Raw genomic sequence first — 24,941 nt, forward strand, 5'->3', positions numbered from 1 at the left:
GCAGAAGTTCGAATTGTCAACAACTTGCCGAACTCGATTAAAAGTGTCCCCATGCTGAAGGCATTCAAAGCTCGTATAAAAACAAGATTGATTACACATGCGTTCTACAGTATAGACGAGTTTATGACACACAATTGGGAGACCTCTCAATTGGTTGACTGACCGGAGAAGTGGTGGATAAATTCGAATGAGTGAGAGAGAGTGAACGCAAAAATTGTACGTATGGAAGGGACTTCGATGGTAGAACGAATGGAAAATTTAGCTCAAAATACTTGAAGATTGCTATAATATTGTTTTTATGTTTTACGCAATAAATAATTTATTATTATTATCTCAAATCAATTATCGTAGTACGTGCAGGAATTCTCGAAGACGTGACGCCCCATTTATTCATGACCACGAGCAGAAGTAAGTTGTAAGTAAATAGTAAATTGAGCTCCTCCTCAGGAAAATTCACCCTAGGCTAGATTATACTTCCCAGTAGAACCTAAACTGGGTGCAGCAAAAACCGGTTTTACTTAAATCTAAGTAACCCAATAGATATCCAGGAGCGGTACATCACTAACCGTAAGAAATGGTTGGTAGATACGTTACGCTTACGCGGAGGATTACTGTTAGAGTGGGTATGGCTCCGTAATGTTAACGTCTTAAAAAAAGTCTAAACATTGTCTCCTTCAATCTTTCTTGTCGACTTTGTTTTGAAGAAGCTGGAATAGAGATGGTCTCTCCTTCTTCCAAGGTAACGAGACAGGTAGTGCCCGATATTTCTATTTATGGGGTCTGGGAGGCAGCCTCTACCCTCAACCTCAACCATCCTGAATATCCTGTGGGTCTGAAAGCAGCTCAACGGACCTTCTAGGACGAAGTGGAATGAGGGTTTCATTACTTTCTTGTCCTAAATAAACTAAGAAAGAAAATATTAATGACACTTGAGAAATAATCAATCATGAATTTTCAATTCCAATCTTATCAACACAACACGCAATATCATGTGGAAGTGGCCCGTATTGATCTAGTATTGTAGTTTATGGATAGGACGTTTTATAACTGATATCAAGAATACTTAGGAATATTTTCCCGATCGGTAAAGACGAAATAATACCCCTGTTGAAAGCAAAACCGTCGGCAAGGTCTTCAAAACCATTCTGCTGAGAAATTTAACTCTCTGGTGGAGTTTAACTATCTCACCATTTTAATTTGGGGTCCTAATAATATCCTTATTAAACGGTTTGATTTTTAAACAAATTTCAGTCATGCTATATGTTGTAGATAACGAATTAAGAACACAAGAAATACAATACACTTTTACGTATTGTTATTTATGTTTAAGATTTGAATAAAGTGACCTTTTCAACATTTTTGTTTTATATTGTATATTAGAAGCAATTAAGATCAGTTTCGTAAGCAATTCTTGGAGTGTAACAGGTGCATCAAAGGCATCACCTTTACAAAACTCACGCAGCAAACAACGAAGCTTAGCAATAGCATAGTTAATAAAAAGTAATATCACAGAAAGAAGATCTCATCTTCTATTCTCCTTGCCCATAATTGGATATTTAAGCGGGTGGAATCCACCAGCCGGTCTGCAATCCCCTCTTACTGAGCTTCGTACTCGTATGATTGATTCTTATGATAATCTTACAGTATATAATGTTACTGTTTAGATAAAAAAATAAAATGCGTTTTATTCAGCGAGCGTATTTCAACGATGCATACTTTTTGCAATTCTACTCTTGTCAAGTCAACATCTAGTTCTAATATAACAATAAAAAACATAAGTACACACTGCAACAATACGTAGATTAATCTAGTTCAATTAAACAAATGTTGTACCCAATAAGTTGCTAAGCTTAGTTTTACAACATTCCTGGTGTGTTTAAGAAAGCCAGCAAACAAATGGGGGCAAAAAATTCGGGAAGCCCCTCCTCCCAATCTCCAGCCTCACCTTACGGAAGTGAAGCTCCGTCCTGGCGGGTGCTTCGTTCAGAAACCCCCGCACGGCACAAGGATTGTAGGACTGTAGGTCCACGCCTAGTTTGACGAGGGTGGCTGACGTCACTTTTCTGCAGGGTAGGACAGTTAGTCATCGCCGACACCCGTGGACTAACTGTCCTACTTTTCAAAACTCGCCCAGGTACTGGGGCTCTCTAATCGTGAGTGACTTGTGAATCATGCAGCATCCCAGCAATTGACACATTACTTCCATATGAAGCATTTGAGCAGCATCACGGAAAGGAGAAATATGATCATGAATCCGGAGTTTGAAAATGAACCTGATTGCAGAGTTCTGTAATTTACAGATTCCATGTCACCTCCTGATGTTTTTTCCCATAGGCAAGATCTACAATAAGCTCATACAAAATATAAATTTACTATAAGAGCAGATACATTTTTTTCAGGCTTGGAATAGTCTGTCTATTTCAATATCTCTCATGATAGAATTTCTTTTTTTTAGTTTCCTCTGATCATGACCTCCATAATATAGGAAGGTGCTTGTGCGATATAATGTTAGCTTGTGAACACGATAATTGTAGTAATGTTTAAAATATCAACTTGACTTTGTTCAAAGTCAGTACTTGGAAATTGCTTGGATAGATTCGTTAGTCAGTCTTAAAAGATGAAAAAGTTTCAAGATGACGGGTCATTTCCGTTTGAGCAAAAACTTGTTCTAATTTAGGTAAACCGACTCTTTATAGTATTATATAATGCTAAACAACTTTCATTCTTTGACTTTTTCGATATCTCTTTAGATTTCAAAATGGCGGTCATTTAAAGTTTGGAAAAGGAACGATCATATATAAGTTATTACGCATTATAGCGTAAAAAATGGTTTTGGAATCGTCAGATCATTTCAATAATGCTTGTTCCAACGTATTTTTTATATTACGTACGATTTATAGATAGCGGGCGTACAAAGTTTTCACCAGTATATTATTGCAGGAACAATAAAATTGTGAACACGATAACTACCGTAGTTCTACAAAAATACAGACTAAACTTCGTACAGACGCAGTAATTGATTGCAGTAGTTTGGATGAGTACGATAGCAGTTCAACCAATAAAACGTTTCAATTTGGTGGCTATTCGTATTTGGGTAAAGATTTTATCTCGAGTACTTCGCAAGTTAAATAAAAACTAACATGTTTCATGAAAACTTTACAAGAAACAATTATTTTTAATAACTTTTCAAGTATAAAGATGGTGGCCGTCTATAATTACATAATTATTCCATTAAACCATTACGACTAAATATGCTTACAAACATAATTTTGGATTAATTGTAAATAAATCAAGTTCATATATTTATCAATAAATTTATAAGGTTATAACAAATTTTGTCTTCTATGGTTTCAAGATTATGGACTTTCTAAATTTTTTAAAGTATTATGACTATATTAATATCTCAGCATTAAGGGTTAATTCCCATCAGTGTTGTGCGAATCAAACATTTAAACTAATAATGCATCTTCAGTTTGACATTTCGAGAAGACGGCTTCGTGTATGTAAAATCTACCTTTCTTCCGACTGTGGCGGGGGGGATATTTTCTTTCATGGGTGTGTTAGGATTTCTTATTTTAAACGCAGAATTCAAAATTTTACTGCCTATTTGAGAAAAGAAAAGGGTTGGAAAATACTTTAAAGCAGACTTTAAGTAGTATAGTAAAGGTCTCCTTAAGCTTTTCGGACATCAAAAAACATATTTACAGAAACCGTTATTTTAACGATATAATGAATACATGAAGGTGATTGTTACCTTAGTCAACAACATCACACTTAACTACAACAAGAACACTATCGGTTGCAAGTGGCCAATATCCAGCCATAATGCTGCGTTTATCTTGTGGCTTCCTGTGAGGTTGGCAATCCTGGCTGGCTGACTCTAGGTAATTAATTTCGGCCATATAGCCCTGAAATAGTTTATCGTGTTCGTCTAAAACACCAGTTTTAAATGGCAGATGCATATTTTCAAACAAGCTGTTTGTAATTCAACTGTTTGAAACATTTTATATAAAAATACTTAGTTCTCTGGTTCACTGAACTATATTAGACCTTAATTATGTCATTATTTTTATTGTGACAATCAAAACACATATTTACACACACATTTTTTACATTGTGAAGTAGTGAAAAAGTTACATAGTTTAAAGCTCAAAATCGTCAAAATAACAAATAAACTGATGAAAAGATGCATGAGATTCAGTTTAAATCAGTACTAAACAACGGGTCTTTTCTAATATGTCTCCGCATTCTCTATTTTAATTTCTATAGCCACCAACTGTTTTTTTCCATTCATTATTACAGAGTCTTATCGATATTAATAGATACAGTAAATGATTTGCGATGAGTTTTAAAATTGTACCGAGCGCCAAAAGACCCTAGCTTGCCTATTCAAAACTCAGATCACGCGATGCTTGCCCGCTGCGCAGCGCTTTGCGCTGCTTGCTCTTTTAGAAAAACAATTAACTCGAGCTTGCAAAGTCCAAGCCCAGATCAACTCATCACGCTTTATTGAACAAGAAAAAACATGACTTCTTACACACACAAAACTCAGACAGAACTAACGCAGGTTTCATTACAGGCAAAAGATAAGCGTCGCGCGTTTATCACTGATAAGATAAGACGAGTTTATACTAGAAGTAGTACCTGGACTACTGCCCTACGAACTAATTATTGTCAAAAACCTAGCTTAACCTAACCTCAATTACCTTTAGAAATTACATTTGTAGCTCTAGTAACGTAATCTAACTTATAGAAATTAAAATAGAGAATACGGGGACATACTAGAAAAGACCCCAAAACAACAAAATGTACACGATTTTTCAGAACGCTCTTTGACTGGTTCATTTATTTTGTACGCCATAATGCCGTTTCTTTCTTTATACGATTAGGCTGGTTTCCATACATTTATTGCTTCAATAAAGGAGCTGTTTTCTTTAACAAACCATATGGGATATCTGGCCTAACAAAACTTCATCATTCCCTTCACCAACTGTATTTATTTATTTTTATGGGGTGTCTTTCTATGCCAATGGCTTTTACTGATAAAACCAAATCCAATTAACCATTTTTGCCTGTTTAATGTGATTATGTTTCATGTTTTAAGATTTATTAAACCCAATACAACTAACAGTTTCTTTTGTTTAATGTGATTATGTTTCATGTCTTAAGATTTATTAAACCCAATACAACTAACAGTTTCTTTTGTTTAATGTGATTATGTTTCATGTCTTAAGATTGATTAAACCCAATACAAATAACCGGTTTTTTTGTTTAATGTGATTATGTTTCATGTCTTAAGATTGATTAAACCTAATACAACTAACAGATTCTTTTGTTTAATGTGATTATGTTTCATGTCTTAAGATTTATTAAACCCAATACAACTAACCGTTTCTTTTGTTTAATTTGATTATGGTTCAGTGTTAAAATTATTAAAACTAATACAATTAACCAATTTCTTCTGTTTAATGTTACTACGTTTCATGTTTTAAATTGATTAAAATGTATTAATTGCCTAGACCAATATTAACTGTTTCAACTGTTCCATGTGAGTGTTAATGTTTAAAATGTACAGCTTTTTACAGGATATTTTATATGTATTGCTTTAGTGTTACGTGCGTACAAGACATGTAATAACAGACGTTAGTCTATCATAACGTTATACTATGTTAGATAATATAGATAATACAGGGGAGGTGTGTGTGGCTCTGTCCGCGAGGTTCTGTGCAGAGGAGAACTCCTAGGGTAAGAACAGAACAAGTGGGTCGCGGTAGAGGTGGAGGTCGCGGTCGCGGTCGATGTCGACATCCATGTAAAACAAACACGTTGTAGTGAATGGAAGAGAACAGAGCAGGTAAGTCGCGGTGGAGGTTTAGCGCGATGCCATCCAGGAGGTTTACATCGATGCTTTTGAAAATCAAATGAGTTTGTTTTACATGGATGCCTACTGCGCGGTCTTCAAGGATGCTTCGCTGTGATTGGCGCGTTCAAGGCCAAGTTGTCAACCCCCCTCCCCTACACCACACACCCCAACAGCTCGCATGTAGTCTGGCGTCTGTCATCCCGTGCGGTAAGGTACACTTAAATCTTTGTTGCGTTGTTTTGTTCAAGTCAAGTATGAAGGAAGAACTCATAGCGATTGTGCATATCACTCCCGTATTGTGGGACAAGACCCACAGACAACATCATAACCGGCATGTTCTAGAAAAGGTGTGGAAGAAGATAGCAACTCAACTTGGAACGACAGGTGATTGATACAAGTTACAATACACAAAATAAAAGGTATCCAGTTATTATAGAGACATATTATATAAGTGTTTTTATTTCAATTATCAACAAAATGATTTTCTATAGTAGACTACATTTATAATAGGCTTTTTTATTATTTCATAATTTATATTTATTTAACATTTATTTTTAAAGGATTATTTTGCCGAAATGCGAACATGCCGTGAAAAAATAGGTGAAATAATTGTAAAAGTGTACAAAACTTTATACTCATTAATAATACAGCGGAACACGGAGTGGGCTTCGCGGCACTCAAAGGGTTAATCTAGAGTTGTTAAATAGCAGTCAACTGTTCTTAAAGAATTAATAATTTTTATTCAATTTACTGTACAGCTGTATTACAAAGGTATTTTTACACACTAAATTGGCCTATCTTTCTAGTGGATTGTTTACGAAATAATTTACAAACTTTCTTCTTATACACTTTGCTTCTTTTGCGGCCGCGTTTCTTGATCTTCCTGCCCTGTTGAGGTTTGATCTTGCTGGAACGGGTGGAAGGTCTTCAACGTCACTACAGAATCCATCCATATCAATAACTAAATTATGTAAAATACAAACTGCTTTAATAATATCATCCGCAGTAGAAGGATTAGTTTCAATACAATTACTCAGGATACGCCACTTAGCAAATAAGATTCTAAAAGCACATTCGACAGTTTTTCTAGCCCTTGATAGGCTTTTGTTAAAAATCTCTTCAGCATCGCCTAGGTTGTTTCTTCCAAAAGGTCTCATGATGTTTTCTTTTAGTGGGTAAGCTTCATCTGCTATGAACACATGTGGAACTTTGATATCGGTAAAGGGAATCTCCGTGTCCTCAGGTATAGGTAATTTATTATTTTCCAATAAACGACCAACATCGGAAGCAGCAAACGTACCCCCATCACTTTGTTTCCCATAACCTCCAACATCAATACACACGAACTTGTAGTGGTCGTCGGCTACTGCTAGCAAAATAATAGAAAAGAAATGTTTGTAGTTGAAATACATGGAGCCAGAATGAGTGGGACACTTTATTCTGCAATGTTTTCCATCGATTGCACCAATACAGTTTGGAAAGTTCCACACTTCATTGAACCGTTTAGCGATGCGTTGGAAATCTGAAGTAGACGGTGCAGGCATGTGGAGAGGTTGCAGAACCTGCCAGAAACACTTGCAGACATTTTTCACTATAGCAGCTACAGTTGATGTGCCCATTCGAAAGGAAAATGCAAGGGATTTAAAGCTACATCCTGTTGCTAGATACCTGAAACAAAATAAATTCGCTTTCAATTTACTATACATACATATAAATAAATTTATGTATAGTATAAATGTGTATAAAAAATATATATTTTTATTCTTTATTTTCAGATAAACAAGTGAGACATGTATGGAAAAACCTTCGCCAGGAATTTGGGAAGCAGCTAAGGAAGACCTTGAAGTCAGGATCAGCTGCTCCAGATGAGCCCTCCTCTCATTGGCCATACTTCGAGTCAATGCTTTTTTTAACTGATCAGTTCATTCCTAGACCATCCAGTGGAAATCTTGCCACTAACTACGATGATAGCAGTGTTATCGTATCAGAAGATGGGGAAGAAGAAGGAAATGGGGATGATATCCAGATTGAACAGTTAGAAACTATAGTTCTAGCTCCAAATCACCCAACAAATGAAGTCTCAGGAAACCTGACTAATGTAGCAGAATCCCGAAATGTATCAAAGACAAAGACTGGATACACCAAACGAGTAACACCTCAAACTGTTATTGGACAACAGCTGTTGGAACTAGAAAAAGAGAAACTGAAAATGAAACAGAATAAAGCAGCCGAAAACCCGAATGATGAGGATATTGGTTTCTTTAATTCTCTGTTACCACACGTAAGAAAACTGTCTCCACGTGACAAATTACGCTTTCGGATGCAAGTTCAAGGGATCCTTTTTGACATGGCCTACCCACATCAACAACCAATGACAGCCTCGAGTACTCCATACATGGCTCTTTCCCCACAACATTCCGCAACTTCAAGTTCAACTTCGTTTTATCCACTTTATGAGAGTGGTCACGAAGACGCCACGACTGGTAACACAGCTGCAGATGGTGGAAGTATTATAAGTTTTAATTAATTTTACTATATCAAAACTATGTCTCAAACCATTAAACTTGGGTTTATAAATTAGCGTTTCATTATCAACCATAAACTAAAACTCTTATTGGCCAACCCAAATGTAGCTAAAATATTAACTAAACCTAAAAAACGTGTACAATAAAAGCCATAATTACTATATAAACAAATTATATTAAACCTCGTTTGATTTTAAAAATCAATAGATTGAAATAAAAATTCTTTTCTTTTGAAAATTATTGTCAAGAGCTCGTCAAATAAATAAAATCACAACAGTCTGAATAATAATAATAAATGACTGTATAACTCTGATTTTATAAATTACTGCATTACAATAGTAAATAACTTATAAAATAAGTACCGTAGCCTAGGGGCGTACTTTATAAACAAATAATAATTTATTCTCATTTTTACAAACTAGGTATTAATGTTATTGACTCAAATGATCTATGTTAAATTTTGAAACAATATAGTTAACCAAATATTTATAATATCACGTATTAGTTACCTGATTGTTACCACCAACTTTTCTTCTGCTTCAATTGGAGTTCGATGAAAGTTGTGGTGAGAAACAGAGCAAACCAAAAACGGAACGGTTGTTTCCAATAAGTACGAGAATGTCACAGGCGTCATTCTCATATAAGAATGAAATCGTTCCGAGTCATTTTTCAGTTCGAGAAAAAGATGATGGTATTCCCCTAGACTGCTTCTTCTCAAATTTATTGGATGCACTGGAAACCGTCTGTTGGGTATATTACCTATCAGCTACCACTTGGTGACAACTGACATTTCATCACTATCATCACTTGACTCACAAAGCATAACAAAAGCACAATCTAGTCAGTAAAATTTTATCAAACGAATTCACTTGACAGTGGTCGTAGCTTGACTGAGCAGCGTTGGTAACCTCCTTGCTATGTGCTGTCGACATCGACCGCGACTTAACTAGTAGCATCCACCGCGACCTCCACCTCTACCGCGACCCACTTGTTCTGTTCTTACCCCTAGAGTTTCTGCAAACATAGACTAGGCACCGCTACCGCTTACCTTCTCCACTCGTTCGTGGTTACCCTCAGACCGATGTTTACCCATGATTGTACAACTTTGACCTACTTCGGTCGCGCGCACTGTGCACGCCTCGTATTTTACTATTTGATTATCTTGATTAATACTCCCTTGATTTTTGCCATACTAAGTAGAACTATTCATTTTGTCTGATTTGTGTAATAGTTTATTTCTTATCTTGAATAAATAATAAAGTAGAATACAACTTAGAATATCCTATGTTTGTAACTGGCAGTTTATTCGTTCATTCAGGCAAAGTAGTATCATTAGTTTAGTAAACCGAATAACTACAACTTTGCATCGTAGGGTATTGTTGTACACATATAGAATTGACATATATCAGTTATCCATAGCTGATTTTATAACACAGTTAAGTAGTAATAAGTTATTATGTAATTTAGAAAGTTCAAAATCAATTTAAAACTGTTACAATGTTTACACAACAACATCGAGTACTTAAAGGCACAAATATGGTTATCTGTTTTCCAATTTTGTGAGGATCACAAACATGTTTAATTATGATGAATTTTCCACAAATATTTATTGCGTCACTTATAAATCCATGTATCATCATGTTTTATTTTCTCAACTATGTTTACAGTCAGCATTACCTAATGTCCAGACCAGTTGATTTGATAACTAGACCGTGCCCCGTTTAAAAATCCTGATGTTCCCTATAGTCCAGAAGCCAATAGCCAATTTGCATTGTATAACAACAACCTAGTTTTTCGTGAAATCAGTCGAGTGATTTCCCATAAGACATAAATCTATCGTCAGTCAGGGTCGAAATAGAAGGGCGTTATAAGGGTTAAAAATATCAAACAATTATTTTTCATCAGTTATCCTCATAAAGGCAGACTTTTTAGCTGCAAGTGGCAACTTTCGGGTCTTTTCTAGTATGTCCCCACTTTCTCTATTTTAATTTCTATAAGTTAGATTACGTTACTAGAGCTACAAATGTAATTTCTAAAGGTAATTGAGGTTAGGTTAAGCTAGGTTTTTGACAATAATTAGTTCGTAGGGCAGTAGTCCAGGTACTACTTCTAGTATAAACTCGTCTTATCTTATCAGTGATAAACGCGCGAAGCTTATCTTTTGCCTGTAATGAAACCTGCGTTAGTTTTGTCTGAGTTTTGTGTGTGTAAGCAGTCATGTTTTTTCTTGTTCAATAAAGCGTGGTGAGTTGATCTTTGCTTGGACTTAAAGCTCGAGTTAATTTTTTTTCTTAAAGAGCAAGCAGCGCAAAGCGCTGCGCAGCGGGCAATAATCGCGTGATCTGAGTTTTGAATAGGCAAGCTAGGGTCTTTTGGCGCTTGGTACAATTTTAAAACTCATCGCAAATCATTTACTGCCTCTATTAATATCGATAAGACTCACGCTCTGTAATAATGAATGGAAAAAAAACAGTTGGTGGCTATAGAAATTAAAATAAAGAATGCGGGGACATATTAGAAAAGACCCCAACTTTCATGCTGTTTTAAGTGTTCCAAGTAATAGAAAATTTCATCTGAGAACAAATATAAATTTATATTTTTAACTCACTAATATCCTCCCATTCCGCCCCAACAAAATATCGCGCCCCGACGACCGATTTTTTTTGTTATATTACTGTGTGGATTAAAAAAATAGGTTGTTTGGTTTTATAAAATAGGCTCTTGACTCAAAGACTGCTGGTTCTGCTTCTTAGTTAAAACTTGAAACGTAAGTAGCAAATTCAAATACAATTGAATATGTAGACGCACATACGAGTAATTTAATTTTTTTAACGATAAAGATCAATTGCATACAAAAATTTACTACTCCACTAACCATGAAACAATGACTAAGACAAACGATTAATAATATCACATGGGGTTCGAGTTAAGGATATTATTATATTCCTTCAGATCTACAAGTAACATGATTGATTTGCCGGCATCCAGAAACAATTTGTATGGAAGCCGAGAATCCTTTACAAATGAACATCGGCAATACAGATTGTAGTCGATACCAAGTTGTAAATTACAAGTGGCTACAAATCTGGAATTGATTGTTAGCTTAATTAAGAGGCCTGTTGGCCAGCCACCGACCCCACGAGCACTCATACTCCCACCTCTGGGATTGTATTTCCATTCCGACCACACAGCTTAATTTTGCTCGTTTTTATTTAAATAAATTATTAACAAAATACGCATTGCTTATATTTATTTGTTTAATACAAGTCAGAAGTATGCTACATCACAGGCTTCACTAAGGTTCCATTCAAAATTTCCATTGCTCATTCCATTAGGCTAAATGTGTCTCTATGTCACTTAATTAATTTCGTTGTACTCATTTTGTTCACAATTTATTGATTCTGCAATTTTCTTCTTGCCTTCACGGTTACCTATAAGAGCTATGTAAATATTTCCCTAACGCTCGGCCAAATTCCATGGGCACCATCATCGCAATCAATGTTACTTTATGCAAAATTTAAAGTTTAGTTCGTTCTCTATTTATTGAGTACACAGACAGACAGACGGAAATAAACTTCTTAAAGCCTTTCATTTAACCCTTTGAACCCCAGGCGACGAAATATCGTCGCCGAGAAGATATGCGAAGATCCCCGCGGCGACGATGTATCGTCGCCAATGAAGTTGCGAGAATCCCCGGGCGACGTAATATCGTCGCCATGGTATATGCGTTTAATACATATTTATTTGAAATCGTAAAATACTTATTTTATGAGTATTAATACATATTTATATGTATTTTATTAAAATACTAATTTTTTTTTATTTATTTATTTACTAATTTATTTATTTAGGTAATATCAGTGATTTTTGTGTTGTACGCCTAGAGGTTTTTACAAGTCACATACTTTTATATAAAAATTCAAAAAAAGTTTATTTTTAGAGATATCAATATAATTTTTTTTGTACATACACAAAACTAAATTTAGAAAAATAAAATGTGGGTGCCCATAGTAAAAAATATTTCTTATTTTTTTAATTTAAAAAATCTTAAAATCAATTTTTTTGCCTAAAAATCTATATACATATATTTTAAAATTATTTTAATGCTGTTAAACATTTTTTTATACTTCAGACTAATCTTTTTCTGTGTATACAATTTCATTCTGGACATTTTGGTGTGTAATACAAGACAATAGCATAAAAAATAGCAAAAGTATTAATTTTTTACAAACAGTATGCAAAACAGCTGTTTTTGCTCCGGGGATTCTCGGTAGTTCTTAGGTCAAATGATTTTGGTACGTTTTTTCCACCATCAATATTTTGGTCTGGGGTTCAAAGGGTTAAGAGATACTAGACATGTTAATTTCAATATTCTTATATTAACATACCCCTGCATCGCATGTAGAAACATAAAATAAAAACTTCAATGAAATTACCATGGTTTAAGTTGTATTGTTATATGAAATCAAAATAAATTTTATTCATACAATTTTCCAGATGAGGTTTATGTCATTTTTTACTAATGGGCTATAGTAGCAAAATTTAATCAACATTGGTAGATTTTTTTACGAGGACACTTCGTTTCTTATACCAAAAACCATGCACGAACTTTAATAGTACAAATCGTAGATTATTTTTTTATGAGTCTAAGCGAATCATAAATTTAAAAGCAAACAGTTTCTAGGGTGGAAACATAAGATACATTCAACTCCATCAGTGTTTGTACATCATTAACCCTGTAAGTACCAAATAGTTGTCTTACAGGTGTTGAAGAACGGACAAAAGAGGATGCACATTTTCTCAACTAAGAGTTAGCATTAACAACTATAGCCAATCAGTTAATGTTACACAATGTGTTAATAAGAAGCTGTAAAGCTGTCATGGTTTCATTTGCATGTTACTCAAAGTTACAATTTAACCTTTTATACATTTTAACTATGATAAGTCTATTTTGTGAGAATTTTAATAATAAACGTTTTGTTTTTTTAATTTTTACACCGTATACTTAGAATATTTTTAGTTTTTAAACTAAAATAATTTAAGATATATAAAGTACCACTTTTTTAACTGGGCATTTTTAACTTGGGCATATCGATGCTGTTTTTTTTATTTATCTATGCCTGTTCACATCCCTCCGTTCATACATACAGAATACAAAAGCAAGTACCGTACACATGCATGCTTATAGACGAAAAACACGTGAAGTACACTCTTAAACCTGGAAACCCCAAAACAAATGTCTCTAATAAAACAAAACTTTACTGCTTCGATACTATTACCTCATATATATTATATATTATGTAAATAGACTAAATAGAGCAGCTGGCAAGGTCTCACTGCAACCAACAGAAGTAATTCAAAAACATTTTGTAAGAATAATCACACGTAAGCCTCACAGAGATTCCTCCATACCTTTATTCCTAGTAACTAACATCCTCCCTCTCAAACACCTTTTTATATATAAAGTTTTGAAAATATTCTACATCTGAAGTGGAAATGATGGAAAAACAATTTCATCTCTACACTCGTGCTGCTACCAACTCTGTTTACAAAAGACCAAAAATCAATAAAACTATGTTCGGAAAAACTTTTATTTTTATAGGTCCAAAGATTTTTAACATGTTACCCCACAAAATTAAAAACTCCAAAACCTTAAAATTTTTCAAAATAGAAGTTAAAAGATGGCTGTTAGAAAAAGAAGACACAAAGGTTTTTTTTAGGTTCTGCACTGAAGTTTTAATGTTTTTAGGAAACCTGAATGCAATTATTCTTTTATTTTATATTTTGTACTACTGTATCTTAAAATTCTTACTATACACAAAAATGTATTAATAGTATTGTAGAAAACGTAATTTCTTGGGTTTTTTATAATGTTGTGTTGCTAAGTGTATTTTAGTATTAGTATTTATTAATACATTATTTTTATTTCTTTGTGAACACTGCGGTGGACCGCCAAGATCTAAGTTTATTTAGACTGTAAGAGACGTTTTTTCGTCAATTTCGTTTTGTGCTAGCCATCTCTACTTGGTTCAATTTTTATTGCCATTTTATTGGAGCCAATTTTTATTGTGTACATAAAATTATGTAAAGCAATGGAAGGAATAAATTCATATTCTATTTTATTCTTTTCTATTGTAATAGTTGTTAGCGATAGCTCACTCTCTTTGACAAGATATAGTTATTTAGCATTATATTATACCTGTTAAACTTTCCAGGATCGTTATTTTTCACTGATGTCAGGAAAGTATAATAATTCATAAATATGGTCCATATTTTCCAGTCGTTGAAACATGACCAGAGCTTACCGGACCAGTCTCCAACAATACTTTAGATAAGAAAGATAAAAGAATGATAAGACTCTCGCGTGTCCTGTTTACTTACGAACACTGATAGCGAAATTAGTAAATGTTAATATTACACAAAACCTTTTGCTTTTTGGCAACATCGTTGCATTCAGTAAGTAATGGTGGTCTGTTACTAGCAATAGGACAGTATTTTGTATACTAATAATGTTAATGTAAGACATTACATAATTGGCTGCTGATACCAAACGGCTTGGCCGATTTCAATTTTATTTTACCTAAATACAGCATTTTTATAAGTTTCAATTTGAGGCGTCCCAAGGTTGCCATTTCAAAATTTTGGCTTTGGGTACGGGGGGGCATGGGGGTGAGCAAAAAAATAATTTTTTGTTTCTTTCCCCAATTAGTACTATACACTCCCGTTTACGAAATGTTGATACTGGGGTTATAAGTCTTTTAATACAAGTTTAAAGTTTTTAAATGAACTCCCTGTATATTATGCATACAAATCAATATTCAATATTCAAGTTCATGCTGAAAAAACTTGTCTGTTTGTTCATTGTAACAAGAAGAGAGAGGCTCTGTTGTGTTATTCAATGAAAATGAAGTTCCTCTTGATTGAAGACGTCTTGTAGGAGAGGAAGTCAATGGCTGTCTCATTCAGCCAAAGTAGATACCAATTAGGTGTAAGTGGGTGTTTGCCGTTACACCAGAGTGAGATCATCCCCTCTACCGTGTCAATCGAGGGTCGCCGCCGAGCGTGTTCCTGCTGCCACTTTTATCACTACAGGATATTTCAACCTTGGATATCTATTATATGGGTCAAACATGAAATTAACTCAATTGGTACTAAATGAGTTCAACTGAATCAAGCAAAAAAAATCAGACAGAAATGGTTTACATGTTTATGACAGTAATTATTTCCACATACGTGATAGTCCTAGTTAAGTTAATTAAACTGGTAATATAAGTTTCAATAACACACAATTGTGTTATATTTCTATTTATGTTTTCTTTCGTTTTTTAAATTCGAACCACTTTTCAGGTTAACAACAAACAGGAAAAAGGATAAAGAGCCTCTTTAAACTTTATTATTGCGTTTGCTTCGTAATGAAAGTTTACGTATGCTTCGGATATAACACCCTTGTAAGGTACTTATCCTCTTCTCACAAAATTAAAAGTCTTATTGAAAAAGTAATAAATTAAATATTGAACAAAACGTGCAATAATTTATGAATTTATTGTTATGTATCCTATTGCCCATAAATTAAATCATATATTTATGTTTTAATTCTCCAAGTTAATTAAATCATAGCTTCCACGGTTTATCTTTCCAATTGTGATAGTTGAAATAAAAAACACAACCATTCACGTTTGGTTAATGAAGACTATCATTATTTATTTCATTAAACATTTTCAAATTGATTATAACACTATTTTAGTTTCTATTTCGTGTACCACAAACAGTGATAAGCACATACTCATTTAACAACATATAATTAAAATAAATATGCAATTTAACAACCAATAAATATTGAAATGTAACAGTAAAAATTGTATTTATTTATACAAAGTCTAATTGATGTACTATAAGTAATACTATATAAGTTATATTTAAACTGTGTAACGTATGTAAAGCTATAAAATAAAAATATTTGACTAATCAAATTATTTCCACAGTAGTGTGCTAATAGGCACAAAATCACTCTATCACCAAGGTAATATTTCCGTAGAGTGAAATACAACACACACTGAAATAAAAACATATTTGCAGCTAGGGTTATGTGTTAAAAATTTGCTTCCATTTAAGAAATTAAAAAGTGCATATTTTTTGTACTGTATCGTTGATCAAATGAATGTTTTAAGTGACGATTGGGTTTTTAAAATTGTGGATGTTATGTCAGTGGGAATTTTTGTGTAGACATTTTCGAAGATTTTAACTCATTTAACTCAGCCATAGGGTCTTTTTCGTTTAAGGGCCAGCACCTCACAAACATACTATACCTGACTGACAGTCCATTTAATCGTTTTTTTTGTGTGTTATTAGTTCGTAGGGCAGTAGTCCAGGTACTACTTCTAGTATAAACTCGTCTTATCTTATCAGTGATAAACGCGCGCCGCTTATCTTTTGCCTGTAATGAAACCTGCGTTAGTTCCGTCTGAGTTTTGTGTGTGTAAGCAGTCATGGCGTTGTTCAGTTGCCAGTGATCTGGGCTTGGACTTTGCAAGCTCGAGTTAATTTTTTTCTAAAAGAGCAAGCAGTTTTGAATAGGCAAGCTAGGGTCTTTTGTGCTGGCTCTTAAACAAAAAAGACCCCAGCCATTAATCTCTGCAACAAATGTAAAATCATATTAACAAAAACTATAACACTATCTCTGGATATACTTTGGCCTTTAAGCGCTTCGCGCCCCAGATGATACTATGTGCAGTTATATTGTTACATTACGCTATTTTTAGGATTACCTTCTAAGACTTTAAGTGACCTACGCTCACATGTTATACAGTCCTAGCTATGTGACGCCCATTACTAGATTCTAGATTCCGGAGTTTCTCTGCTCGGGTTTAGACGCCTTTATATGTTTTCATGACTACCCAAGGTCATGTTTTGTCTAACAAAGCCGCATTAATGTAACTATATGTTATCTTACTGCTTGCCAACTAATTACTTGCAATTACGACATTGCAATTTACACTCAACAACACGCAAGCAATTATTGAGTTATTGTTATACTTGCTGTTTACATTCCATATGTTCTCTATTGGTCTATTACACCTATATTAAAGAAGATCAAATCATGAATAAACCGAATAGCTAACAAACAATTCTTTTATATGTAACCCCAAGTGCCCATTTTAGACGCCATTGTACCCGAAAAACTTCATAGTTGTAACGTTTTGATCATGCGACTATAACATCAAAAGTTTCTGCTCAAGTTTGCGTTCTGCAGTTATGTACATTATCTGGCAGCTATTCTAAATACAAACTTGAAAGATTAATTAGAGCACGAAAGAACGCTGTCAGAACTATTAAAACTGAACTCCAGGGAGTCGTGCACGAATTCCTTAAGGGAACTTGAAGTGATAATTTTACCCTGATTATTACCGAGGTTCCCATACACTGTAGTTAGCGAATTGGTCCGAGACAGGGAAGAGCACAAAATCAGAATTCTCGACTCGAGACGAGATCCAGGGACAACTTCAGAAATGAATGACACATAACGACAGCGTTTCAACGCTTAACGTTTCAGATTGATGTAAAGCTCAATGAATAAGCTCCCTGAAAGTATTAAGCGCCAAAATAATCCCAAACAATTAAAATCCCAATTGAAACACCTTCTGGTATCAAAGGTGTTTACTCCGCTGATGAGTTCATAATGGGAGTTCACTGAGAAGAAAATACTTGAAATAATTTATAGTCAAAATAAAATCCCAGGTCTGCTATCGAAAACTATATCCAAATCATTATTTTGCCATTATAATTAGCATTATAGTAATATTTCTAGTAGTTCCTAGTATTTTTACAGCGGATAATAAAAAGAACAACCGCCTGCCACGGCAGGCGTTCCTAAGCCACCGTTCTGTGTTTTCGGTAGTTTTACCTGCCTCTGGTCTCATACGAATGTATGTCTTGGCCAGTTGTCTTGACACATTTAGACATACAAAACAGAGTTGTTTCAAAAATTCAGACTTACAGGGTTAACAGGTGCAATTTTTTAAGGATATTCTGCATAACTCTCTGAAATTCAAATGTACGATTATTCGAATCGCTTGTTTTTGCAATATGAACACTCGTCAACTGTTTGTTTGTACAGGACCCCATAATAACACTCCGTAGGTAAGGTGGGAGAAACTCAAGCAATACTACGCCGTCATCAGTACCTGAGTAGGGCAATATTTTGCTATGTTTCTGAAAAGATAAATGACTAATGATATTTTAGCGCGAACATGGTCAACATGATCATTCCATGTCAACCTTCGATCACGGTGTATTCCAAGGAATTCCGAACTGTAGACTTCAAGTAAGAAGTCTGCCAATATGGCGGCAGGACTACACTGTGAGTCCACAGGCCGAAAAGCAAAGATGATGATTGGTCTTAGATGTGCTTGTTTAGAGAAATAGGTTGTTGAAGTGTTTAACGAAATTGTTGATTTCAACAAAAGAACATTCTTCCGGGAGAAATTTAGATTTTTCACTGAAAAAAGAGTCGTGTCATCAGCATACTGTAGACATTTTCGTGCAGTAGGGATGACACAATGTCGTTGACAGATAGCAGAAACAGAATTGCACTGAAAATTGATCTCCATGGCCAAATTGGATTAGGTTTGAAACATGATTTGAGATTTGGACAACTTGAGTTCTTCAATTAGAAATGGTCTAAGCCAAAAATGTGGCAGGCACGCTTCGGATGCCGTGTGTTTCCGATTTGTCAAGCAGATTGCTGTGGTCAACATAATCGAATGCTTTAGGTAGGTCGAGAAACACACCTAAGGTGGCAGTTCGATTTTCGACTCCCTCAACAACCATGTCGACTAGATTTGAACCTAAAAAATTCGGAGTGTAATATGACAATGGCATTCCTAAGTAATGTTTTGTGGTAATGCTATAAGTGAACCCAAGGGTAACGAGGTCTAGAACGGTGTTGTTCTTGGTGAGAGTGACACTCAGCAGCGTGCTGACGTGGTGCTGATGATTCATGAACACTTCTCTCACAGACAACACAAATACTGTCCGATACAGTTTTGTTGAAATACATGTGGTTTATTTTTACCCTGCAACCAACCAAGTTTTTCTTGTAGTCCTGGAATAAAACTTTGCAGTAACACTGCAAGGAATCCATTCTTCTTAGGAGGCAGTGGGAAACATCACTGATGAACATTATCTAGTTAATCTCGACTGTCAACAGCAATGTCTTCAAGTCTGTGTCAACTTCTTCTCCACTGGATTACATTCCAGTCCTACGTCAGGAATTTTAAGATTCGGTTTTCGACCTGGTCTAGAACAGCAAGATTCATCTATAGCTTTCGTCTTCATAACTGCTTATTCCATGTACAAGTGTTTTTTTTTTTCGCTTTTTCCATCATTTCCAAAATCTTATAAGGCAAATAATATAAGCATATAATTGTTTAGATTTATTTTTTACACAAGAATATAACTGTTTTTGTGTGTTTTAAAAGAAAAACTAATTTCATGTTTTAAAACTCTCAAAGACAATTATTCTGCACGCAATACGAAAACAAACTATAATATGTATCTCAGGCTCAAAAATAACACGCCTGTTGTGTTAAACACTATTACTACGTTATGGGAAATGCCAATTTAATATAGATGGCTTTGTAATTTTGGACGATAGATGATTTCAGATTATTGTTTAACAGAATCGGTTGCTGTAACCACTCGCATAATATGTTGGAAGAAAGCAATGCGCATCGATACAGTATCAACCCACACTTTAGATCGAAATCGCCTTGTTATTGTTATTTCCATATACCTGGCGCCAGCTGTTGGCGCCGAACTTATTTTATGCTGGACTTGGCCCAGTTTGTTCCCAGATAATTGATATGGGCTGTTGCCTAACTCGTTTCCGGTCATGTATCTCAATCAGTATATGTTAAGTTGAACACTAAACACCTGAGCCAACAACAAGATTCACAGTAAGTTTGGCTAAATTAGTGTGTTCATCATTTTTAATACGAGCACTAATTGTTCTCTCTAATCTAATCTTCTCAGGAAAAGTTTTTTGTCTGAAACTTTCCATTATTTTGATAAATTCGACATCTATTAGAAATTTAACTGATCGAATTTTTCAGTATATAAATGAGTGTAATGCGTTCCTATCGCTATACTTCATCACTCCGTTGCTGTTATAATTTGTTTGCCTAATTTCCTAAACAATTCATGTCATCCATTTATTTTTGGTTTTGTTATTTGTGACAACTAAAATTTTATAACTAACTGTTACACATATGTAAAGATTTATAAATCCTCCAGGAAGAGGTATTCCACAGGGACTGGAAATTCCATAGTGAGTTGTAGAATTAATTAGTAATTAGAAATATTATAATCAAACCTAACAAAATAGCATAAGATTACATATTAATGGTTACAGTAAGTGCAGGAAAGATAAGGAAAAGAGTTATAATGACATATGTTTATCTATAAAAGATTATCTTCATTTATATTTTCTCTGTTAAGTTATTTTTATTTTTTCTCTTTAATCATTCCATTAAACAATATTTAAACCCTTTTATGTGTTAAAAAAAGTTATACTATGTGTTATATAAATTATATAAAACATCTAAATTTTTCTTTAACAATTTTATTTTGGTCTAGTTACAAAAGTGTATAAAATTCCTACTTTTAATGCCTCAATTGGATCCAAAATCGCATTTCTAATTTTCTTAAGTTATTTTAAAGGAGGTTGTAAATTCTGAAATTTAAAAAATAGCTCTATAAAAACGGTTTGCACAATTTACGCATTGCCTACACACATATAAAATAGTTCCCTCACAGTATACTACTCGGAGCCCACGGTTAAAAAATTAGTAACAAGGTAAAATTAGTAATGCAAATGAGAGGTAATAAACGATCCATAAGAGGCAGAACGTTACGGTTAGGGGCATGAATTAAGCCCTACCCTAAATAAAAGAGAGTGAGGTGGGAAGTGGGATCAACAAAATTATGGCATAATATTAAGATCTTTTAGGACACCAACTAAAACATCCATCAAACTCCTAATCTGTGTAGAAAAGAAACGTATTTAAAGGAAAACTATGTAGGTGTCTGAGGAAGATAACGAAGGTCTAGAGGGAAGGTAAAAGAGTAAAGTGTTTAAGCCGGGCTGTGAAAGAGGTGGACCTAAATACAAAATATTTTTTGAAACATCCATCAAACACCTAATCTGTGTAGAAAAGAAATGTATTTAAAGGAAAACTATGTCGGTGTCTGAAGAAGAAGATAAGGAAGGTCTAGAGGGAAGGTAAAAGGGTAAAGTGTTTAAGCCGGGCTTGAGGTGAAAGAGGTGGACCTAAATACAAAATATTGTTTGAAACATCCATCAAACACCTAATCTATGTAGAAAAGAAATGTATTTAAAGGAAAACTATGTCGGTGTCTGAAGAAGATAACGAAGGTCTAGAGGGAAGGTTAAAGAGTAAAGTGTTTTAAGCCGGGCTGTGAAAGAGGTGGACCTAAATACAAAATATTTTTTGAAACATCCATCAAACACCTATCTGTGTAGAAAAGAAACGTATTTAAAGGAAAACTATGTCGGTGTCTGAAGAAGAAGATAAGGAAGGTCTAGAGGGAAGGTAAAAGGGTAAAGTGTTTAAGCCGGGCTGAGGTGAAAGAGGTGGACCTAAATACAAAATATTTTTGAAACATCCATCAAACACCTAATCTATGTAGAAAAGAAATGTATTTAAAGGAAAACTATGTCGGTGTCTGAAGAAGATAACGAAGGTCTAGAGGGAAGGTTAAAGAGTGAAGTGTTTAAGCCGGGCTGTGAAAGAGGTGGACCTAAATACAGAATATTTTTTGAAACATCCATCAAACACCTAATCTGTGTAGAAAAGAAATGTATTTAAAGGAAAACTATGTCGGTGTCTGAAGAAGATAACGAAGGTCTAGAGGGAAGGTTAAAGAGTAAAGTGTTTAAGCCGGGCTGTGAAAGAGGTGGACCTAAATACAAAATATTTTTTGAAACATCCATCAAACACCTAATCTGTGTAGAAAAGAAAATGTATTTAAAGGAAAACTATGTCGGTGAAGAAGAAGATAAGGAAGGTCTAGAGGGAAGGTTAAAAGGGTAAAGTGTTTAAGCCGGGCTTGAGGTGAATGAGGTGGACCTAAATACAAAATATTTTTGAAACATCCATCAAAACACCTAATCTATGTAGAAAAGAAATGTATTTAAAGGAAAACTATGTCGGTGTCTGAAGAAGATAACGAAGGTCTAGAGGGAAGGTTAAAGAGTAAAGTGTTTAAGCCGGGCTGTGAAAGAGGTGGACCTGAATACAGAATATTGTTTGAAACATCCATCAAACACCTAATCTGTGTAGAAAAGAAATGTATTTAAAGGAAAACTATGTCGGTGTCTGAAGAAGATAACGAAGGTCTAGAGGGAAGGTTAAAGAGTAAAGTGTTTAAGCCGGGCTGTGAAAGAGGTGGACCTGAATACAGAATATTGTTTGAAACATCCATCAAACACCTAATCTGTGTAGAAAAGAAATGTATTTAAAGGAAAACTATGTCGGTGTCTGAAGAAGATAACGAAGGTCTAGAGGGAAGGTTAAAGAGTAAAGTGTTTAAGCCGGGCTGTGAAAGAGGTGGACCTGAATACAGAATATTGTTTGAAACATCCATCAAACACCTAATCTGTGTAGAGGCAATATGAGGCGCTGTGTGGAAACAGCTACTATCATTGTTTTAAGTAATATTACACCTATAGTGTTCTAAATAATTATGTTTATAAGTCTCGTTTTTTCTGCTTTATTATCCGTAAAATACGTTTACAATATATTGCTATTTAAAGAATTACACATGAAGACAACAATTTGCATTTCTTTTTCATCTCAAACAAATGTTTAAGTAAATAGCTTATGATCGTCTAAGATTTAAAATCTTTTAATGTTTTTACAATTATTAAAATAAGCTCATTCTAAACTGGAGATATGTATACCGGGCTAAATTGCTTTTAACCCTCTATTAGGAATATATCAAACTTATAGGCTTTGGTGTCGCCCATGAATGTTCAAATATGTGATAACGGCAGTTCACCTAAGGGTACGCGTACCAAATTTTAAACGCTCTGTGCCTTGCAATTTTACATTTTGATAAATCTGGGTTGAGGTAGCATATATTGATCGCATTAGGCCTAAGTATAACGCTAATATATCTGGTCAGTCTAATAGGATCTTACAAAATTTCATATCTTCTTTTATAGATATTTTCATAATCTTCAACGATCCATCAAATGTTTCAGTTGTCACTTAATTTGGCGAATTTTAGATTTTGAGTTATCACTATTTCTTTAGTGTACTACAAGATTCGTTTCTGCTTTATATGATTATAGGGCACTTACGTAAAACACAATGACTAAATTGGTGTGATGAATGAGTAAGTTGAACTAACAAACAAAACGTCCATGGGCGTATGTTCCATTCAATTATCTTCTTGTTTCGTTTAATTCCAGGAAGCAATATCTGAAATATTTGTCGCTCGTTATGAAACACTGAACATATCAGATATATTTGGTACATTTAATGAAGATACACTTGAAATTTAATTAGAGATTTAAGAACTTGGTTCATGAAGTCAAAGACAATGGCAAGAAAAGTAGATGGTCTCCGAATGATCAAGGGGTTAATCAAGAGGTGTTGCAGAGCTTCGGTATGGGGTTTGGTTGCTACTCGTAGCATAGAAACAAATAGCTTCCAGCCCAACCAGAACTCTTGAATGTACGAGAATGCATAAAATGTTAACTTTTGTTTTTGTTAAACAGTGGCTGATTATTAAATTAGTATGGACCTCTTGGATACCTTTCTTTCTCAAAATCCTTTTTTATACTCATATATACCGTTATTATTTGTATCATCTTGATCTTTAATCATACATATTTTAATGAATTTTCAGGCAATTCGCAAGGACAGTGCTATCGTCTTCTCAGCGTGCACGATATCTTTCCATGGTATTTGGTCGGTAAGAGAGTGTAGAGAATTCCCTCAGTGTGGACCTACTAAATATGACGGTTACAATAATAACTTCTGCTTTCAGAGACAGCCACTTAAACTTCTGAATTATAACATTCGAGCTCACAGGTCGTGTCATTTAGGCGGTTTGTCAACCAAATTTAAGTGTGGGAGTTGAGATAATTATTCAGGGGTCAGTATTATCCCCTTCAATTCCATAATTTCATTCTAGTGCTCGCCAAAGCTCCAATACAGACTCCTACATAAATAGGACACAAAGTTAACCCAAAAACAGATAATTTATATCAAACTAAGCTAGAACGTCACTACTGTATCTATACTTGTTTTTCTCTTTGTGCAATAGACAAAGTAGCAGTACGCCACACCAAGTATCGTGTAACAGACTTCGCTTAGGTTCCACGCAAAATTTGAAGTCTAGCTCATGTATTTGGTGGTCAAAAATATATTTTTACATCCTTCTGCAGACAGAATAGAAATTGTGCCAGACTACTGAGTCATGTTTTCAATGACTATCAGCCAAATCCCTTGGATATACTGTACATG

This window comes from Homalodisca vitripennis, chromosome 1 (assembly GCF_021130785.1).
Source record: "Homalodisca vitripennis isolate AUS2020 chromosome 1, UT_GWSS_2.1, whole genome shotgun sequence".
NCBI classification, from domain to species: Eukaryota; Metazoa; Arthropoda; class Insecta; order Hemiptera; family Cicadellidae; genus Homalodisca; species Homalodisca vitripennis.